Source organism: Sorex fumeus, unplaced genomic scaffold, assembly GCF_029834395.1.
Source record: "Sorex fumeus unplaced genomic scaffold, SorFum_2.1 ptg000081l, whole genome shotgun sequence".
NCBI lineage: Eukaryota > Metazoa > Chordata > Mammalia > Eulipotyphla > Soricidae > Sorex > Sorex fumeus.
This window is the reverse complement of record NW_026606138.1, coordinates 17857384-17871321: the sequence shown is the minus strand read 5'-3', so window position 1 is coordinate 17871321 and position 13938 is coordinate 17857384. Positions and strand designations below refer to the sequence as shown.

Below are 13938 nucleotides of genomic sequence, written 5' to 3'. Positions count from 1 at the left end.
CTTGGTTGGCTCAGGGGGCTGTGCGGGAGACTGGGGGTCGCACTCGGGGTGGTGAGTGCCAGACTGGCAGATCTCTGGGCTCCAGAAGCTGCTGTGTTCACTTCCCTGAGACAGACTCTCTTCTCTGCTCTTCAGAGATTTAGTCCTGAGAACGAGTGTGCCTCAGAAGGCCCCACAGTGGGCTCGATGTTCGGGGCTTGGTAGTGGCCGCGGCAGCGTCTGACCGCCTGACCATGAGTCTGCTGAGGCCCAGCGGGCTGAAGGCCCCCACCAAGATCCTCAAGCATGGGAGCTGGGCCCTGAAGGCACTCTCGGCTGGTAAGTGCGCTTAGCCCAGGCCAAGGGAGACTCATTACCACCCGGGAACCCCATCCCGAGTCCTCGCCCGGGAAGGGCTCCCTGAGCTGTAGACATGTTCGTGGCTCTGGGGACAGCTCTCACACACGAGTGTCACGTTCTGTGAGTTTAGTGTCACAGCAATCGGTGACAGCTGAGGCGACCAACACGATCCCTCCTAACTGCTAGCTCCCTCGCCCGGGCTTGGGGACAGGCTTAGGGAGGTGGACTCACCTGGACTAGAGGGCCTCATTGCCGGCGAAAGCCACAGTACAGTGGGGAGGGCAACTGGCACCCCATGTGACTCTCCACCCTCAACCTCACCATGAGTAACCCTGAACGGAGAACCAGAAATAGGCCCTGAGCATAGGCTGGGTTGCTCCCCGCCCAAAAGAAAAAGAAGCTGGGCCAGTGGACACAGCAGAAATAAGACACTGGGTTCGAGCTTTCACCTGGCTTGGTCCGTAGTATCACAGGGTGTATCCAAAGATTTCCCCTGAGCTGTCCAAAGTATGACTGCAGCCTGGGATGCTGCGGTAGGTGAGCACGTCCGCTTCACGGCTGGCCCGGCCAGGCTTCGCCACAAGCAGCCCCCGTCATTGGCTGGGAGTGGCCCCGAGCACTGCTGGGTGTCCCTCTCCCCCAACCACACTTTAACTGGACCTGCACAGGCCCATCCTGTCCCTTCTGACCCTTTTGACCGTTTCTGCTGTTCCAGCGGCTGCTCCCGTTGAGAAGACCGTGCCTGGGGAGAAAAACCCCAGCGCCCCCTCCTCGGAGATGCAGGAGGAGTTTGTGGGCGACTTCCAGGTCGGGGAACGAGTCTGGGTGAACGGGAACAAGCCTGGATTCATCCAGTTCCTCGGGGAGACCCAGTTTGCCCCTGGTCAGTGAGCCGGGATCGTCTTGGACGAGCCCATCGGCAAGAACGACGGCTCGGTGGCGGGTGTGCGCTACTTCCAGTGCGAGCCGCTGAAGGGCATCTTCACCCGGCCGTCCAAGCTGAGTAGGAGATTGCAGGCCGACGATGAGACCAACTGCTGGCAGCCAGCGCCTGCCGCCCGGGCCACACCGCCCCTGTCGGCCTCCCCGGCCCCTGCCAGCACCGCGAAGGTGCCCCAGTCCCCCGCGAAGGAGTCACCGGCCACCCCTCACATCAGCAGCCTGACCAGGACGGCCAGCGAGTCCATCTCCAACCTCTCTGAGGCCGGCTCCCTCAAGAAAGGGGAGCGGGAGCTGAAGCTCGGGGACCAGGTGCTGGTGAGTGCCGAGGGCAGCGGTCACGGGTGGCTGTCCATTCGCCTGTCTGGTTCATCAGCTCCTCCAGACTCGTGGTTTGGGTGGAAGCACGAGCAGCCGGGACGCCTGGTCCTGCAGTTTCCAGCGTGATGGATGCGTGCGGGGATGCTGCCAGTTTTACCAGTTTAGCAAACTAGGGTGGAGGGGTCATGCCGTGGGGAGGGGTCATGCTTTGCACGCCTCTGACCCGGGGTTTAAGTCTTGGTCCCATGTACAGTCACCCAAGAACATCCCGGAGTGATCCCTGAGCACCAAGCCAAGAGTAAGCCCTGAGCACTCTGACTGTGACTCAAAAACAAACCAATGAACAAAGTTGGAAATCGGTTCTATTTCTCTGGTTTTCGATGTTTTTCTTGGGTCGTCACAGGGTGGTCGCACACAAAGCCAGTGCCCTTCCCCCGGTGCTCCAGCCCTGTTTGTCAGCATTCCTGTCAGTGTCCAGCGCTGTGATTCTGTTTTGCTCTGTGTCCCGGGAGCCAAGCGTCAAGCCAAGGCATAGTGAAGGAGAACTGGAAGATCGAACTCTGCTAAGACACGAGAACAGTCATTTTCCTTTAGCTGGTTTCTGGCTTAATTGTTCTCCAGCGGTGGGGTTGCCAGTGCTCCGCTCCCACACCCATGGGGCAGCGATCCCCTCGCCACACCAGGTGGCTGGCATGGGTCAGAGATTCCCGGGGGTGTGGTCAGCCAGGCCACCGGTGACAGTGAGTGGGTGTGAATGCCGCTGCCTTGCATGGACACTGAGCAGCAGCGTCTGCTCACCCTGTAGGGGTTGCGGGGGGAAATGGCACTTTGACCTTTGGGGTTTCTTCAGGAAATCCCGACTCTGAAGCCAGAATGTTCGTTTGCGGGGGTGGGGGCGCTGTGCGCAGTCCAGGGTGCCTGACCCACGTCCCTCCATCCCTCCGGCAGGTGGGAGGCATGGAGGCCGGTGTGGTGCGCTTCCTCGGGGAGACGGACTTCGCCAAGGGGGATTGGTGCGGCGTAGAGCTGGACAAGCCACTGGGCAAGAACAATGGTGCCGTGGCCGGAACGAGGTGGGTCCCCCTGCCCCCCCAGATAGCCTGGGGCCATGCACGGTGCCCGGGAGGCGCTGAGGGGACTGCAGGCCACTTCACTTGGTTCTTAGGCAGGGCCACATCCGGTGGCACTCGGGACCCTGCAGGGATGTGGGTACAGCCTGGGGCCCCCACATGTAGCTCTGCTCGGGTCGCAGGAACCCCCCGGGTCTGCTGTCGCCCTTCAGATGCCGGGGAGGCTGCTTGGAATCGCCCTTGGTTTGCGTGGTGGGGGTGGGTGGCATGCGAGCAAGTGTGGGTGAGAATGTATGAGGGAGTGTGTATGTGAGCGTGTGAGTGTGGGGCTGTGAGAGTGTTCGTGGGGGCGTGGGCATGAGAGTGTTGGTGGGGGTGTGAGCGTGTTTGTGGGGGAATGAGAGCGTGTCAGTGTTGGTTTGAGAGCGTGCAAGTGTTGGTTGGGGTGTGCGTGTGTGTGACTGTGGGGCTGTGGGTGTGTGGGAGTGTTGGTTGGGGTGTGAGTGTGTGTGGGTGTGGGAGTGTCGGTGGGGTGTGAGTGTGAGTGTGTGTTGGTTTGGGTGTGAGTATGTGTGTTTCTGGGGAGTGAGTGTGTGTGAGTGTGGGGCTGTGGACATGTGGGAGTGTCTGTTGGGGTGTGAGTGTGTGTGTTTGATGGGGTGGGAGTGTGAGAGTATGGGAGTGTTGGTTGGTGTGTGAGTGTGGTTGTTGGGCTGTGAGAGTGTGGAAGTGTGGGAGTGTTGGTTGGGGTGTGAGTGTAAGTGTGTTTTGGTTGTGGTGTTTATGTGTGGGAGTGTTGGTTGGGGTGTGTGTGTGTTTGTTGGGTTGTGAGTGTGTGTGAGTGTGGGCTGGTGGAAGGTATGATGTTTGTTGGGGAGTGAGTGTGAGTGTGGCGCTGTGGAAATGTGGGAGTGTTGGTTGGGGTGTGAGTGTGAGTGTGTTTGTTGGGGTGGGAGTGTGAGAGTGTGGGTGTGTTGTTTGGGGTGCGTGTGTGAGTGTGTTTGTTGGGCTGTGAGTGTGTGGGCATGTGGGGCTGTGGGAGCGTGTTCGTTTTTGGGGGTGTGAGACTGTGGGACTCAGTGGACTTCTGGGTCGGCGCTTGTGTCTCTTGCCGAAGGTGTTTTTGTCCCCCCCTCCTCGTTGTCCACAGGTACTTCCAGTGTCAGCCCAAGTATGGCTTGTTTGCTCCCATTCACAAAGTCACCAAGATCGGCTTCCTGTCCACGACGCCGGCCCAGGGCAAGGTGGCCGCCGTGAGGCGTGTGATGGCCACCACCCCCGCCAGCCTGAAGCGCAGCCCTTCGGCCTCCTCGCTCAGCTCTGTCAGCTCCGGGGCCTCATTTGAGAGCAGCAGACCCGGCCGCACAGGACTAGTAAGCAGCCCCCAACCACTGCGGGGTGCTCGGGCCCCCACAGACTCCCACAGCCCCAGGGGCGAGAGGAGGAGCAGGAGCACGTGGGCTGAGCAGCTCCGGGTGGCAGGCGAGTGGCTTCCCAGCCACCACCAGTGACAGGAGCAGGGATGGGCCTTTCCTCAGGTGCTCAGGGCTCCTCTCCGGCCTCAGGCCACCTTAGGGATGAAGTGGGGTAGCTGAAGGGGGCTCCTGAGGGTCAGAGCAGGGCCCAGAGACTCTGGGGAACGCTTGGCCCTTCATCTTGCTTCTTTGCTCTCTCCGTCTCTCCCTGCTCCCTCCTGTCCCTCTGCACCGCTGTCCACATGCAGAGTGGCCTCGACTTCTGTCCATTGCGGTGCCGCAATTCAAAGCTGGGGCCTCGTGGCTTCTCCCCTCACGTCTATCTGAGTCATAAACACTAAAGTGTGTCTGAATATGCAAGGGTGCCCTGAGATATTGTCCACAGGGAAACGGGCCCACGATGGAGAGGGTGTCCCGGGGGGCTGGCTTTGCTGGGGGCTGCGCTTCCTACTGCTGCCTCTGCTCCGTGCATTGACCCTCGATGCGGAAGAGGAGGGAGTTAGTGTGTGTGCAACGGAAGATACAAAACAGATGACACGGGAACGGGAGCCAGGAGGCCACGCGCCGTGGGCACAGGCCTGGGGCCAGTCCTGTCTTGCTCGACCACCACCAGGTTTCCCTGCCCCACCTGCATCCTCACGTCCGACTCCTCCTTCCCTTCGCCTCACCATTTAGGAGGGGAGCAGACTCAGAAGCCCCTCTCCTTCCCTCGCGAGCCAGCCCATTTGTGGAATTTGGTTTTGTTTTTCTGCTTGACTGTGGGCCATACCCTACAGTGCTTCAAGGGGCCGTTTGCAGTGCTGGGGTTTTGCCGGTGCCTTCCACCTCCAAGCAAGAGCCCTACGCCTGAGACGTATCTCCAGCCTCCCCCCGCTATCTTGTTTTGTTCTGTTTTGGGGTCACACTTGGCAGAGCTCAGGGCTTTCACCCACCTCTGTGCTCGGGATTATTCCTGGCGGGCCTCCGGGATTGAGCCTGGGCAGCGCTGGGGCTTCGCTCTCCAGCTCTTTGGCCCCTGCCTTGCATATCTTTATGCAGGGTGGAGCTCACTCCTAAACTGAACATCACCGTTAGCGTCTATGACAGGAATATAGAAAGATTCTGTGTGACTTCACGGAAGTATACCTCGACAACATAATTCCATAAGTGCACACACAAGCGTTCATACACACAGTCACTCATACATGTACACGTAGTGCATACCGTATATACACAGGCTTATGGGTATACACACACAGGCACATACATGCATAAACACAACGCGCGCATGCACACAGGTGCGTGTAGACATGCCCACCGGAACATACATGCACGCATACATACATGCACACGGGTCCGTGCGTGCCCTGTGGAGGTCTCCCTGTTCGTCTGTTGGCTGAGTTGCTCTTCTGAGGTACCAGGCTCCCACAGAAGGCCTGGCCTTGCTGGGATGGAGCCTGGGGCCTCACAAACCACGCGCAGGGCAGAGGCTTTGGCATCAGCATCCTGAGTTCAGCTCGTGGCCCCGACCTTGCCCAGCCCCTCAGCACGCGCCTCCCCCCATGCTAGGGGTGCTGCTTTCTCCCTGCTCCGGCGCCTGAACCTCACAGTCTCGTCTCCATAGTTGGCTGAAAGAAGCCCATCGCTCCTGTGCTGGTTTCCTCAGGGAGCTGTCTCGGGCCCAGGAAGCGCGTGCGTCTGGCCTGCCCCACCCGCTCAGGCCAGGAGGCTCAGGGAACACCGCCGCCCGCCTTTCTTAGTTTTTATTTTTGCTCTTTGGGGTTCACCTGGCAGTGCTCAGGGACTCCAGGCGTGGTGCTTTGGGGCTTCTCCCGGTGGAGGGGGGTTGAGCCTAGGTCTTGGTGTTAGATCCCCAAGGCTGGCAAGCTCTTCCCAGCCACCCCTTGAAATCCGAGTTGACTGCAGTTCCCGGGAGCACTGCACATGGCTGGCCCGAGAGCTCGTGTGCTCCTAGAAATTTTAGTTATTATTTGGTTTTGGGGCCACACCCAGGGGTGCTCAGGGCTTATTCCTGGCTCTCTGCTTGGGGGGTGGGGTCACTCCTGATGGTGCTGGATCTTGAACCTCTGCAAGCACCTTCCCCCCCCCCCCAACAGACTCTTTGGCCCTGGGGAGGGCATTTAATCGGACCAGATATACTTTAAGTGTATCGGGAAATCACGGCCAGGTCCTTACGCACAGGCAAGGATGATCCCGCTCTCCGGACAGAACCAGGTGGCTCGAGAGCTCCCAGCAGGCAAAACAGCAGTGGACAGCCTGGGCCCTGCTGGGCCCGTCGGTCAGGAGGCGTTTGGCAGCAGCTCAGATGATGCGGGGAAGCGGCAAGAGAACCTGCGGCTGGACCGCAGCAGGGCGATGGAACAGGGATGGCCGGGCAGAAGGAGCGGAAGTCCTGGCCATCGCCGCTGCAGCCCCCGCAACCATGTGCCCGAAGAATGAAGATCAGGTCCCGCCTTGTCCCCTCCTGCAGGGGCACTCACGAATTACTCCAGGCATTGCTCCGGGGTCCATAGTGGTATGCTGGGAATTGAACCCGGGTCGGCCACGTGCAAGACAAACGCCCTGCCTGCTGTACTCTCGCTCTGGCCCTCCCCGACTCTCTCAGCCCTCCTGTGTGTGGAGCCGGGGGCTGGGTCAGGCGCATCTACAAGATGGTGGCCCTCATGGGGGGCAGCAGTGACGCCCCTCACAATGTCTCCCTCTGCCCCACAGGAAAGTGGAAGACCTCCAGTTCCGAGTCGAGGAGGAGTCCATCACCAAAGGCGACCTGGAGGTAAAGCCCGGGCAGGTCCCGGAGGCTTGCAGGGTGCAGGCAAGGATGCGGGGCGGCCTGGCCGACCCCGCCGGGACCACTTCTGCTGGAGACTCCGAATCAGACAGGGATACTGGGGTCATGCACCTGGCAGGGCCCGGCTGACACATCTCTGCTCCTTGGGGCTGGAGGCTGCTCTTGATGAGCGTTTTTCTCTCGTTCTGACAGTCGGGTCTATGCCTTTGCCTCAGCTTTGATTTTCAGTCGAGCAGCACAAATCAAATCCTTTAGAACCCCATTTTTTGGAAGCTTTTCCTTAAAACAAGAAGAAGCAAAGAGTCAGTTTGGAAAAGAAAAATTTCTATTTCTGCTTCTTTTCCTTCCTGTTTTAAGTTCATGGAAATTTTGTTTTCCCACCAGAAGGAGGTGAAGTCCCTGCAGGTGGCCTCTGAGAAGCTCGCCAAGGAGAACGAGTGCCTGAGGACCAAGCTGGACCATGCCAACGAGGAGAACGCGGACGTGATCGCCTTGAGGAAGTCCAAGCTGGAGACGGCCATCGCCCCGCACCAACAGGCCATGGGCGAGCCGAAGGCATCCGTGAGCCAGGGCGTGGGCGCCGAGGCGGCCGAGCTGGCCGAGCTCAAGATGCAGATCGAGAGGCTACAGTTCGAGTACCAGCAGGAGCTGGAGAGCCTGAAGGCCCACCAGGCGGCTGAGCGTGCAGCGCACGCCTCCGAGCTGCAGATGCTCAGGTCGCGGCTGTTCAGGACGGCCCAGGAGCAGAAGAACAGCCTGGAGGCCGCACGGGCCAAGCTCGAGCAGATCGAGGACCAGCACCTGGTGGAGATGGAGGACGCCCTGAACAAGCTGCAGGAGGCGGAGACGAAGGTAAAGCACCTGGACGGGTTGCGGGCCGTGTGTAGTCAGCAAGCCCAGGCCCTGGCCAATGCCACGGCACAGCTGGAGGCCACCCAGCAGAAGCTCTTGCAGCTCGATGGGCTCTGGAAGGCCAGTTCCGAAGGTCAATTGGGAATGGAGAAGCTCAGACAGCAGCTCCAGGTGGCTGAGCGGCAGATTCAGGAGTTAGAGAATGTAAAGCGGGCCGAGAGCTGCAGGTTGGTACTCGGGCGCCCTCGCCCACTTCCACGCTCGCTCCCTGCATGCTGTGTGTCAGTCTGCTCGCCGCCGTGTTCCGGCTTGGTGCTGACAGGTCTCCCGGTCATGTCCCGTGCGGTTCCCTCTGAGGGGACTGAGAAGGAATCGGCATGATTCGGGGGTTGTCATTGGTCCCCAGCACCTGGATGCCGTGCTAGCCTTGGCCCCGGCTAATCGGGCCCGTCTGGGGTCTTTCTGAAACAGAGAATTCTTCACGAGGCCAGTGAGAAAACAAGATAGGAGCCCCCAGAGCAAACCTCTGCCCCCCACCTCTTGGTCTCGCTGCATACTCGCTGAGTTCGCCCAGACACTTGGACTCGAGTCAGGCCGCGAGGTTCTTTCTCTGACCTTGCTGACCACCTGCTCGTGTGACGGGCTTTGCCCTCCTCTCCCCGAGGCGCCTCAGTTCCCAGCTGGTGCTTGATGCCTCTGAGCCTCTGAGCTCCCTCAAGGCTGGTGACGTGGCCCATCTTGGTATTTCTCATTTCCAGCCCCTCCCTCCCTGCAGCACAAGCCCCCACGCAGCCCTGCAGAGATTTCATCCCTTTCAGCCTCTAACAGGTGCTTGGGCCAAGTCCGCCTTCCAGCATGGCCCCCTGCTGGCCACAGGCATGGACTCTCATGGTAGCCCTGACCCTGGGGAAGGATGAGACAGTGAGATATGGGCCAAGCCGAGGAAGCTGCAGTTCTCACCAAGGAGCCCCGAGAGATGCCCTTTTCCTCCTATAGGATTGTGGTGGCAGGGACGTGCCCTCACCCCCCCCCCCGCTCCCCCCCGCGCTGGGCACTTTGTTGGAGAAACTTCTCTGTTGGCCAAGATGGAAGGGCTGTGGGTTTTGTAGACAGGACTGACAGACATAACAGAAGGGCCCCGAGATTCCTGGGAGTTCCCTTCAGGACTCAGGACTCCTTGGCTGGCATTCCAGAAACACCGGCTGAAACAAATGGAATCAATTCCTAGGACAGAGCAGGGGATAGCTGACCCACTTGTTCGCATCAAGATGTAACAAACGTCAAGTTCGGGTGACTGCTGTCTAGGGGATTAGAGGTTCCTCATTTTAAATTTCATATTGAAACCCCTCAAACTTTTAAAGTCACAGAAAAGAAACTACAAGAAAGTAAATCTTGGGGGCCGGAGTGATAGTACAGTGGGAAGGGCATTTGCCTTGCACGCGGCCCACGTGGGTTCAATCTCCATCATCCCATAGGGTCACTGTCATTGTCTCTACCCTCCCGTTGTTTATCGATTAGCTCGAGCAGACCCAGTAACGTCTCCATTGTGACACTTGTTACTGTGTTTGTCATATCGAATACATCACGGGGAGCTTGGCAGGCTTGCTGTGCAGGCGAGATACTCTCGGTGAGCTGGCCGGGTTACTGCCAAGGAGAAATTCCTGAGCATTTAGGGTGACCGAAAAAGCCAAAAGGAAAAAAAAAGATAACCTTTTATTCCCTCCCTCCCTTCCCTTTCCCTTTCTTCCCTGTTTCCTCCCTCCCTCCTTCCTATCCTTAGCTTCCCTCCTCCCTTGCTTACTTCCTTCTTCCTCGCCAAGCCATGCTCTGGGCTCTGGGGTCCTCCCGCCCAGCAGTAGAGGGGCTTTTCAGCTTGGGGACCGATCTCAGTCTCGCCCAGTGGTGCTGCAGTTCCAACTCGGGCCTGGTGTGTACTCCAGCACTTTGTGCCGTCTCCCCGCCCCTGGAAAGTCAGTCTTTCTCATAGGCTTTCTTATTTTCTGGTCACGCCAAAGTTCGGTCTAGAAAACGCCTCTGTTTGGGCCGTTTTCAATAACCACTAGATAGTCATCACCAGAAATGCCGGTGCCAAGGCCTTGGCTTCGTGAGCTTCAGGCAATCACGCTCACCTCACGCCTCTGTTCTTCGGGGTTGTGTTGGGTCATGGGCTTCTCATACGTGTTTTCTGTTTTGTTTTCCCCTTCCCGTTCCTGTTTGTCTCCTTGGTCCATTCACTCCATCCTTGTGACTCTGGTAGGCCGATAGCCTGGCCGAAGAGCTGCAGGGGAAGGGGCTAGCGCTTCGTAGTCTTCAGGAGAACTTGAACGAAAGCGGCCGAGCTGAGGGGCCGTGTATGCGCGCGTGTGTGTGCATGTGTGTTTGTGTGTGCATGCTGGTGAGCAGAGCAGAGGGGCCGTGTGTGTGCGTGTGTGTATGTTTGTGTGCTTGCGTTGTGTGTGTGTGTGTTCGTGTTTGTTCGTGTGTGTGCGTGTGTGCTGGGAGCGGGCAGGGGGCCGGGGGCTGACGGTGGCCCCCGGGTCCCCGCAGGAGGAGAAGGTGGACGTGAGCCGCAGCCAGTGCCAGGCTCTACAGGCCGAGCACGCCAAGGCCAGCGTGGAGATCCAGGGGCAGCACGAGGAGGCGCCGCAGGCCCTTCAGCAGCTGCTGCTGCAGGCGAAGGAGAAGCTGCAGGCGGTGCAGGCGGAGAACGGGAGCCTGCTGCGGGAGGTGGCCGAGCTGAAGACGCAAGCCGACAAGGCCAAGGTGGGTGGGCGCAGGGCAGCGCCGCGGCTGGTGGCGGCCGTGGCCCGTGTGTGTGTTGGTGCCCGGCCGCTTTCCACCATGCACCGCAGCCAGGGCTACGTCTCCTCTCTGGACCACCTGCTGGCCCAGTTCTGTGGCCAGCAGCCTCGTGTGCATGCTCAGGTCAGTCCCATTCCGGTAACATGGCCGTCAGCGGTCAGCTGCCCAGCACACACCAGTAGCCTGCTGCGGCTCATGGCTGCTGAGCTGGACAGAGAAGATAGCCCTTGCTGCAGAAAGTTCTGGAAAGTACATGGCGGTTCAACTGTGGTGTGCATTGAGACTCAGAAATGAAAACGCACAACCCGTTGCTGCCGGGCAGGGAGAGCAGGTGAGGGAGACCCTGACCCGTGTGCGGCCAGTCCTCCTGGAGCCCCTGGGCCCCTCCCAAATGACTGCAAACACTGCCCTCCCATTGCTCATCGATTGGCTCGAGCGGGCCCACTAATGTCTCCATTTTGAGACTTGTTACTGTGTTTGGCAAGCAAAAACTGTTGGCTTCAGTCTCCAAAGCTTGGTGGATTCGTCTGGATTTTCTATAAAGTGTATAACTTTTGGGACTAAGTCCATTTCCTGCCTCTGTTTGTCCCTGTGAAAATCGTTTGACAAGCAGTGGTTGCTTTTCCCTTCCCCTCCTGCACAAAGTTCCAAAACAAAATACTTTTTGTAGTTCTTTGAATTGTATTGAAAACTAGTTTTTGAATGCATCCCTTCTAGGACAGAGTGATGGATTTTATAATAGAAGAATTGAAGTGGGGGGAAAAATCTTATGCCCCAATGTCAAGATCCAACTGTACTTACACCTTCCGGGGAGCTGTCAGGAATCATTTCAGACGGCATTTCAAAAATGAAATCGGCTGATAGTAGAATGGGTAGGGTGCTGCCTTGTACTCGCCAACCCGGGGTTGATCCCCAGCATCCCGTATGGTCCTCCGGCCCTGCCAGGAGTGATCCCTGAACACAGAACCCTGAGCGAGACCCGAACACCAGCAGGTGTGGGGCCCCCATCCACAAAATAGGCAGGTAGTTATGTTGACGCTAAGAAGCTAACTGTGTTTGAGCCTCTCCATCCTGAGTCTGTGTGTGCGTGTGTGTGTGAGTGTGTGCGCGTGCGCGTATACACGCGTGTGCAGGTAAGACTACTCTGCCATTTTCATTTCTGGTATTTAGGCCACATGAAGTGCTTGGCTTGCGTGTGCCTGCTTGATCTCATTCTTGTTTCCATTCTTCCCCGCTTTTTGTTTCTGCAGTCCTTAACTTGCTTATTAAGCTCGGCCAAAGAAGAGATGGAGCTGATGTCAGAGGATCGCAGGGCCCTGAGGTCAGAGAATGAATTGCTGGCGAAGGAGAAGCTCTGTCTGAAGTCCGAGAGAGGGTGGTTTCAATTGAAACTCAGAGAAGCGGAGGCCAAAAACTCTTTGCTGCGGGAAGAGCAGAGGAAGCTCTGGCTGTTGAACCAAGCGATTCGCTTGGATAAGGAGAAGGTCATCGAGGCCAGGTGGGCCGCGGAGAAGCTCTGCCAGCAGGAGCGGCTGGACCGAGAAGCCCTCGAGGCGCAGAAAGAGAAAGTGCTGGAAGAGGGCAGGGCGGTGCAGGAGGAGCTCCAGAGGGTGGGCGCGGAGAAGGACGCACTGCAGGTCGCCAAGCTGGGGCTGCAGGCCCTGGTGGAGGAGCTGCAGATGAGCATGAGCAGCCTGGTGGCCGAGTGTAACAAGGGCCTGGAGGAGAGGGGCCAGCTGGAGGAGCATGTCAAGAAGCTGGTTCTGGAGAACCTATCCCTGGCCAAGGACAAGGACAACATCATCCAGAAGCTGCAGTGCTCCTACGAGGAGCTGGCTCGGGATCAGAAGTCGCTGGTGCAAGAGATCAAGGAGCTCACGGCTGAGAAGGAGGAGGCCGCCCGCGTGGAGTCGGCCCTGCGTGAGCAGCTGAACAGCCTTGGCTCTGAGAAGGAGCTGCTGGGCCAGAAGGCCACGAAGCTCCAGCGGCAGCTGCACTGGCTGCTGAAAGACCAGGCGCTGCTGGAGGCGCAGCAGACCGAGCTGCTGGCCGAGCGGGAGGCGTCCCTGCAGGCCCTGGCCTCCCTGGAGGACACCAGGAACACCAATGCGATGATGCAGAGTAAGGTGGGTGATGGTAGTGACCAGGGCTGTGTAGGCCCGGCCTCAGCCCTGAGAGAAACCATATCCTGGGCCATAGTGATAGCACAGCGGGGAGGGCGTTTGACTTACACACCGAATTCCCAGGTTCAATCCCCGGCATCCCATATGGTCCCCTGAGCACCGCCAGGAGTAATTCCTGAGTGCAGTTGTAGGTGAGCCAGTGCCCTCTGACCTCACAGCCCCACTTTCCCGGGCTCGAGTGACTGCTGACAGCCTGAGCTGTTCCACCCTAGCCAGGAGTGATCCCTGAGCACAGAGCTAGGGTTTAGTCCCTACCCCACCGGGTGTGGCCCCCAAACAAACCAAACTGACTACCCACAAAGGTTCTAGATAAGCATGTATACATACACAGACATGTATATATGTATATATGCGTGTATGCTTCAAAAGAGTCGGGGAATATCTACCATTTAAAATATCCGAGAATGATGCCGGAGCAATAGCATAGCAGGAAGGGTGTTGGCCTTGCACATGGCCAACCCAGGTTCCATCCCCGGCATCCCAATATGTCCCTGAAGCACCGCCAGGAGTACTTCCTGAGTGCAGAGCCCGGAATCACTCCTGAGCAACGCCGGATTGTGACCCCAAAAGCCCCCTCCCCAAATTAATTGATTATTTAAAATAACAGAGGCCAAAAAGAGGGAAGCTGAGGAAGAAGGGGCTGTGCTCCCCTGGCGCCCGTGAGAACCAGGGGCCGCGCACATGCTGCCGGAACCCCACCCCCACACGCTCCCAGCACAAGAGGTGATGCTTAAGGAGTGAGAGGCCCCATGGACAAGGACACATCCCTTCAGTCAAGGGGTCATGTCCTTGCCAGAGCCCTCCAATGCCCTTCCTCTTGCTGCTCTCCCAGAACCTGGGCTTCGGGCTCCCATCACATTGGCAAATCTTCACTTTGCCAGAGTCCAACACCACTTTGGAGGGCTTCTTCCCTGCCAGGAAGGTTCAGTCCCAAACGGAAACGCCCACCAGCATGTGGCTTTTCCAGCCTCATTGCGCATGCTCTAGGCCCAGAGCTGGGGGAGTCTGGTCCTCTGGGCTGCCTTCCTTCTTCTTGCTCCTGTCAAGGGAGACAGCTGGGTGGGGTCCTCCGGGGTTTGCACACTTGGCTGCAGTCCGGTGCCTGCACCTACCATCACCAGGCTCGGGTCTGGCCTGCAGCAGGAGTCAGCCTTGGGGCCTCCTTGATG

The 13938-nt window shown here is 58.5% G+C and overlaps 1 pseudogene; it reads left to right on the top strand.

The window, feature by feature from the left end:
* The first annotated feature begins 233 nt into the window (after positions 1-233).
* On the top strand, positions 234-1876 carry LOC130038907 (CAP-Gly domain-containing linker protein 1-like; annotated as a pseudogene).
* Positions 1877-13938: the final 12062 nt, after the last annotated feature.